The 7,430-nt window shown below is 38.6% G+C and overlaps 1 long non-coding RNA gene across 1 annotated transcript; it reads right to left on the reverse strand.

The window, feature by feature from the left end:
• Positions 1–5,420: 5,420 nt before the first annotated feature.
• Positions 5,421–7,218, reverse strand: LOC127533177 (uncharacterized). The gene is made up of 3 exons (XR_007940937.1): positions 6,905–7,218; positions 6,391–6,442; positions 5,421–6,116 (listed from the first exon to the last, which is right to left on the reverse strand). It is a non-coding gene; the product is annotated as an uncharacterized LOC127533177 (long non-coding RNA).
• Between the last annotated feature and the right edge of the window lie 212 nt (positions 7,219–7,430).

Here is a 7,430-nt window from a genome sequence, read left to right on the forward strand (position 1 = left end):
GAAGTGAATTTATATGATAATTATCATTAAACGTATATTTGTATGTATATATTTAGTAATTTGTTTATTTCTTAGTCGCATAAACTGTGGAAAAAAAGCTTCATCTACTCCAGTTGGGATGTCACACTCCGATCGACTGAATCGTCAGTAGATTAGTAAGCCTGTGCTGTGTCCGAAATCGCAGACTAACGTACTACTCATACTAAATGTGACGTCAAATTAAGTATGTCGTGCGTTCACATTGGATAGTATGAATAGATTGAGTACGCGAGAAATACCCGGATGTATACTATATCCGGAAAAATTTTAAGTATGCGCGGTGACCACACTAGTCATACTCAACCGCCCCATAATGCTTTGCGAGCTATCCACCGAAATGCAAGCCTCCGCGGGATATGTGGCCGGACCGCGGCGATTTTTATTTTATTTTATGTGGTTAAGTAGTCATCCTAATCACCCCACAGATTTGAGAAATAGGCGTTTTCTGACCAACGTTTTAAATTTGTCAGACGCCTCACAACGTGCTACTGAATGCTAGCAGCTAGTTGCAGCAGCTCGCTTTGCATACAGAACAAGTAGCAGCTACCTCGAGTAGCCTGCAGCTACAACTGAAACGATTCGCATAATCTGGCTAATAACTGCATGAGGAGTGCCGGCTTGAAATTGCCACATTAATTATGCGACTGTTTGTTAGCGTAAAATCGACCTGAAGCCGGCATTCAGCCGAGATATTTGATAGTCGTACTTCCGGTTTTTGTCGTCGGAGGTTTGAAATGCATTATGGGAAACGGAGTAGTATACTACAGTGTGAACGGTCGGCATTCTAATCATACTTATAGTACGTAGTATACAGTATATACTCATTGAGAATGTAGTTATGTAGTACGTTAGTATGCGATTTCGGACACATACCTTTATTGAAAATAAGAACAATACACTAAACAATACAATAGACAATACAATGGAAAAGAAAGAAAAACAAAAACACATGCAAGCCCTTCATTCGCAACATCACTCACAACATCCCTCCCCTCCCATCCCCCACGCACAATATTTAGGTTGCAATATCATTATAGACAGTATATAACAATTCAATACCATTTGTAACAGTGCAGAACATAAACAATAAATCACAGAGTCATATTAGGACAGTATCTTTCAAAGAGCTCATGGGTTTTAGCAGCTTTTTTATGGCGAACCTGTCTAATCACATTCACATATTGTTTTACTTCATTATAGAATTTATTCCAATTTGGTTTCTCTTCAGCCCATTTAACTTTATGAATATGATATTTCCCTAAAGTGACAATCAATTGTATAAAAGTTGCCAAATCTTTATTGACTACTTTTTTAACATTAAATAAGATGTCCTTCTCCCGGAGGCAGATTGTTCACCCAGATATATCTGATAGAAATTGCTGTATTTTAGACCAGAATATCTTACTGTGCACACACAGAAAAAACAAATGTGGAATAGTCTCTATCTCACTATCACAAAAACTACAATTATAATTGATATCTAATTTAAACCTTTGTAATGTTTTTTAGCAGGATAAATATTGTGGAGCATTTTATAAGTAACTTCTTTAATTTTATTGTTTATACAGAACTTCTCGTCGACCAGCCACACCCTGTCCCAGTCAATCTCACCGTACAAGGAGTTCCAGTGAGACACAGCTGCAGCTCTTGTTTTTGATTGTATGAGATTTCTAACAAATTTGTTTGAGCATTTTCCCCTTATCACATCTATTTGTTCAATAAATAATTGTTTTCCTATTTTTTGAATTTGAGGGTTAAATTTAACACCTTTTAGGAGGTGAATTAGGCCCCCCGGGATAGCATTGGAGACAACTCTTTGAGCGAAACCGGGAAATTAAATTCAGTCGTAAAGTCATTGTAGTTAAAGATTTGCCCCTGGTCATTAATTAGTTGATTCGTCCAAATGATTCCCTGATCAAACCATGGTTTTAAGAATAATGATTTATTTTTGTGTTGAATACTTTCGTTATTCCAAAGGAAGCAACTGGTCGGCGAGAAGCCCCGCTTGTAAATCAGCCTTCAGGAGAGTAATGCCTGTTTGTGAAAGTTTGACAAAGCAAGAGGGACTCTCTCAATCTTGTAATTACATTTTAGTAAGAAGTTAATTCCTCCTACCTAGTCAAACACATAATTAGGAATAGCGTTCCAAATATTCACCTTCTCTTTTAACAAACGGCATAAGTAGTTAATTTTAAATGTATTATTCAGTAATTGGAAAGAGAGTGCTTCAAGCCCCCCAATTCCCTTCTTGTTACACACAATATCCTTCTTTAGGTAATGTACTTTGTTCTTCCAAATGAAATCAAACAGAATACGATCTAATTTTGTTTGTACCTTTGATGGCATATCCATTGCCAAAGAAAGATAAACAGACCGTGATATTCCTTCTGCTTTAGCAAGAAGTGTCCTACCATATATTGACAGATCTCTCATTAACCACATTTTAAACCTATTTGTTATTTGGCTAATAATTGGCTCAAAATGAAGTGTACATTGATCAGTCTGGTTTTTGTCAACAATTACCCCCAGGTAAGTCACTCTAGATTTAACAGGAATATCATGTATCTGTTGTTCTACACAATTCTTCAATGGCAATATCATGGATTTACCCACATTCATATTCAAGCCAGAAACATTTGAAAAAACTCTAATACACTCTACAATTTTATCTATTTCTCTATGATTCTTAACAAAAATGGCAGTATCATCTGCTAGCTGGGAAAGCTTAAAGTAACTCTCGAATGCTTGAATACCTTCAAAGTTAAATTTCTTAATATGAACATTCATTATTTGTGTTACCAACAAAAAGAGAAAAGGACTTAATGGACAACCCTGCCTTATCCCTCTATTTATGCAGAATCTGGGTGAAGTTCCATTAGCCAATTTTACTGAGCTGTTTCCTCCTTTATAAAGTGCCTGGACAACGTTTAGGAAGCGATTTCCAAAGTCAAAGATATTAAGTGTTTTGAATATAAATTGATGACTAACCGTGTCAAATGCTTTATAGAAATCTATGAATAAGACCAGGCTGTCGTCAGGAATGTACTGTTCAGCTTGCAGAGATCCAGAGCCCTAGAGATAGTAAGAGTTGCGACACTCATGCTCTCGCAGCGGGGCGGTCACGTGGTTCATGGAAGCCTGAATAGTTCCAAACAGAGGCAGCGCTGTCATTTCCTTCTATGGGACTGAGAGCGGCGATTATATTTCATGGTAAAAAAGGAATAAAATCACACCTCCAAGTACTTGTTTGATTATTAATTCATTGGAGTATGTATGTAAATGTCAGTTTTACATTTTGAGCCGTAAGGTGACATATTAAAGACACTTTTGGGGTTTTGGAGGGAATGTTTCACATTCGTGTTAGCATGGAAAATCGACTTTTACACAGAAATGTAAGATGATTGAAGATGTTAATTTTTGCCCAGCTGGATTACTGTATTTCCAGACAATGTCTATATTTCTCTGATTCACTTACCCGTAGTCTGGGAGTTATTGAAAAGCAGAGTAACAACAGTCCTGTAAGATCCACCAGCCATCATCAACAATGAAACAGAACCAGGACAGGGTTTTGTTTATTCCTCCACCTAAGCTCTGGAGTCCTAGCTCCTCTGCAGCCACAGGATGGAGACAGGCTCTCCTTTTGATCAGCAAAGCAAGAGTGACACCAAGATGCCATGCCAGATGTGGGACATGACTGGCATGGATGTGCGACGAACTAAGTCAGCAGGAGGTGATGCCGAGAGCTGACTTTAAAAGATTCCCCCAATACAGACCTCCAGGATGTGTATTGAACCTGTCTTAGCAAGAGACTGGCTCAAAACCCCAAGCACCATCAAGCCTCAAAGGAAACAAATTGAGGGCAATAAAATTCTGACTGATTCCTGAACCACAGAGGAGAGGAAGCTCAGAAACCTGGAGGATCACTTCAAAGACATTCCATTCACAGACAAAGGAACTCTGGACTCACCTCAAAGCTAACAAAGACAATCATCTCCCAATTCTGGACAAAACTCCTTTTATGTACATCCACTTCACCAAACAAGTGAACTTTTCAATGACTGTGTGATAAATCTACCTCTTGCCTTACTTTTAATATTTTATTCTTCCTGATTAGTATCAATGTCATAATTTTAACCTGTCTGCCGATCACATATGAGCATTTTTGGTAACATTTTAATCAGCTATCTATCAGTAATGCTCCTAGATAAACCATGTTCACCAAATTTCAATATTTTGGAAAGTTACAGAAATTACCTGAAAATGTAACTCTGTGGGACCTCAGGACCTCGGCCTTCCCTGACAGGGGATGTACCAGACCCCTGCTGAGTTAATGATATGCAAAGGCACCCTTTAAAAGACCACATCTGAAACCACCATTTTGAGTTCTCTTGATAGCACCACTCTGAGTTCTTTTGAGTCATTTTGAGTTCTCCTGAGTTCTCCTGAATTTTGAAGTCGACTTGCTATCCATCACTCTGAGGCTCCACTCTGTCCACCGTTGTTCCGACCCGCTTCCACAGGCCGACCGAACCGCACGCATCATTGTCACCTTCATGATCATCATCATCGGCACACAAGTACCTTTCAATCACTGAATACTTGGTGCATTCCTCTAAATTCTTAGATTCCCTAAATTCATTCATTTGGCAAATTTTCACTAAAAGTTACGGCTGCTTTCAGGTGTGGTCTTCTAATTCCTTCCTCCCAGAGCGCCATATTATAACGCAATATTCTCCCAATATTGCGTCGTAATATTGTACTCTATTCCTTTCCTTCCCCGTCATTAACATTCTGCTTATTGTTTGTTTTGTGTTAGTGCTTTGTGCTCGTCGTGTTTGCTGTGCTTTTAGTTGATAGACATCATTTAATCATAATTAGTTGTTGTTGTCTTGTTGTTGTTGTTAGTAAATAAATGTTTAGTAACTAAATCCAGTTGACTCAATGGTTTATTGTTCACATCTTGGTCCCTAACTTGTATTTGATTTCAGCTACCGAAATTCTACTCATAATCTTATTGAGCTAAAATTATTCCCTTGATTACTTTATGAGGTTTTTCTTGTCTGCAGCAAGAGATGCTTCAGATGCTGCATTATTATTTTTAGGCTAACTCAAATATTTCACTGGCCGAAAACTAGTTAGACTACTTAATAATTCTGCACAAAGTAATCTTAACCCCAGTTACAGAAACATTATTATAATCTTATGGTTATAATTGGTGGAGAAAACCCTTACAAACATATATCAAAACATATATCCAGAAATCCTACAGTCCATTCAGCAGATAGTGTCCAGCCACTTCTGATGAGGCAGGAGTTGACTCACTATAACCATTTTACATACACAAAACATACACAAAATATATATTCAAGAATAACAACTCATTATGCTTTGATGAATGAAATAGTATGTTTTATTGACAATGGGAGAAACAACAACATGTTATTTTTTTACAATTATTTTTGAAATAATAAAAAAATAATCAAATGATTTGTGTGTGGGGAGACATCCTCTTCATGTGTGTCCTGGACACTAAAAAGTAGATGAAGTAAAATAGGGAGAGAACATATTCAACACTTTGCACACCAGGTTGGCACACCAATGTCGTGGCAGAGCTGGAAAGAGAGGCCATGAGTCTGAACAGCAACCTTCCCTCATGCCATGAGTTGAAAAAAAAAATGTGACAACTTACATCAGGCTGAGATTGAGAATTCAACTGAAGTGCATCAGGGCTGAGAGGAAGATAAATATCCGTGACAAGGGACACCTTGGCAGCAAGAGTCAGACAAAAAAGGCAACAAAAACTGGGCAGACTTCCTCACCGAAGGTCACAACAGTAAGGCCACTGCCAAATACCTTTCTCGTTGTCATGGACATACTCGGCCTCTCAAATCCAAGCACACTGCCCGCAGAATCCAGTGTCCCTCAGTGGCCACAGCCAGCAGTCGCCGCCAGCAGTCGCCACCAGCAGGCACCAGCAGGCACCAGCAGGCACCAGCACCTGTCCCCAGCACCAGCAACCATGAGGGACGAAAATGATTTAAAATGTGTTGTGCATCTGTAAGCCTCTCATTTCTGGCCTAGAAAAAACAGAAATTTTGTTTTTTTATTATTTTTATTAATTACTAGTATTATTATGATTATTATTATTATTATTATTTTGTGTGCATCAGTTGTACATCAATTTTCAATCTTTTAGTACCATTTTGTTGTCCAAAATTCTGTAATGTACATAGTAATCAATTTTGAGTCTGATTATTTGTTGAATTAGTTGATGTAAACATCAAATTGTAATCTGTATATAATAAATTCAAAACATTTTGATGTAAAGAATGCAGGTTGCCATACACTTACTTAGTACACTTTGATGAGGGTTTTCGTGTCTTCAGTGAGGGCTCTCGGGATACTGGCAGATGGATAGATACGTTTATGCATTATAAAGGGTCTCATATAAAGGACGTAGTCTTGACAATTAAAAAGAGGTAGCGATGTAGCTAGGTAGCTTTCAAAGAAGAGCTAACAAGCACATGGCAATGCCTGAAAGTCGGTCATCTGCCAATATTCACAAATACAGATAAATGTATGCACCACAAAGGGCTTCTGATATAATATAAAGACGCTAAAATTAAAAAGAGGTAGTGACTCATCAACAATTAATCCGTCTATATATCCCTGGAGATAACTTCACAGCTAACAGCAGAGTCAAGCTAAAAAAAAGTAGCAGAAATTCGGTTGTCTACCAAGATAAAAAATATATATAATTACGCTGCGCAAATACAAATAAAGCTCAGCATATGCATCATAAAGAGCCTCTGATAAAATATAGGCAGTTGACAATTCAAAAGAGCTAGGCATTTCATCAACTTACCTCCACATATACTCAACAACCTGCAGTGCAAATGAACGGTGGCTATCACTGTCGAAGCGGTGCTAGGAACTAAACAAGCCTCCACAACCCGGAAGTAGACCAGAAGAAAGCGTACAACAGCACCCTATGGGAAGTGTCGCAACTCTTACTATCTCTCGGGCTGAATCCCAAACAGCCCCCTACACACTCCCCCTCCACTACCGAGTGTCACTCCAAAAGAAGTCACACTCGCAGCTGTGGAGAGCACCTATTATTGAAGGGGGACGGTTCGTCAGGAATGGGACTCCCTGTCGCCTCACCGGAAAACGGAAGATGTCATCGCCATGGTAACACAAAGACGCCTACTGTCTTGGCTGTAGCGCTGTGGAACAGGTTGCAACTACCAAGGATCGCTGCTGCTTCCAGAAGACAAAAGCATCCCACTTTTTTCACTCACATGTTTTCCAATCCTATTATCTTGCATTTCAAATCCAACAAATGAATAAATGAATTCTGTCAGTTGTGTTCAAATTTTAAGGTGTCAGGG

This window comes from Acanthochromis polyacanthus, chromosome 3 (genome assembly GCF_021347895.1).
Source record: "Acanthochromis polyacanthus isolate Apoly-LR-REF ecotype Palm Island chromosome 3, KAUST_Apoly_ChrSc, whole genome shotgun sequence".
Taxonomy (NCBI): domain Eukaryota; kingdom Metazoa; phylum Chordata; class Actinopteri; family Pomacentridae; genus Acanthochromis; species Acanthochromis polyacanthus.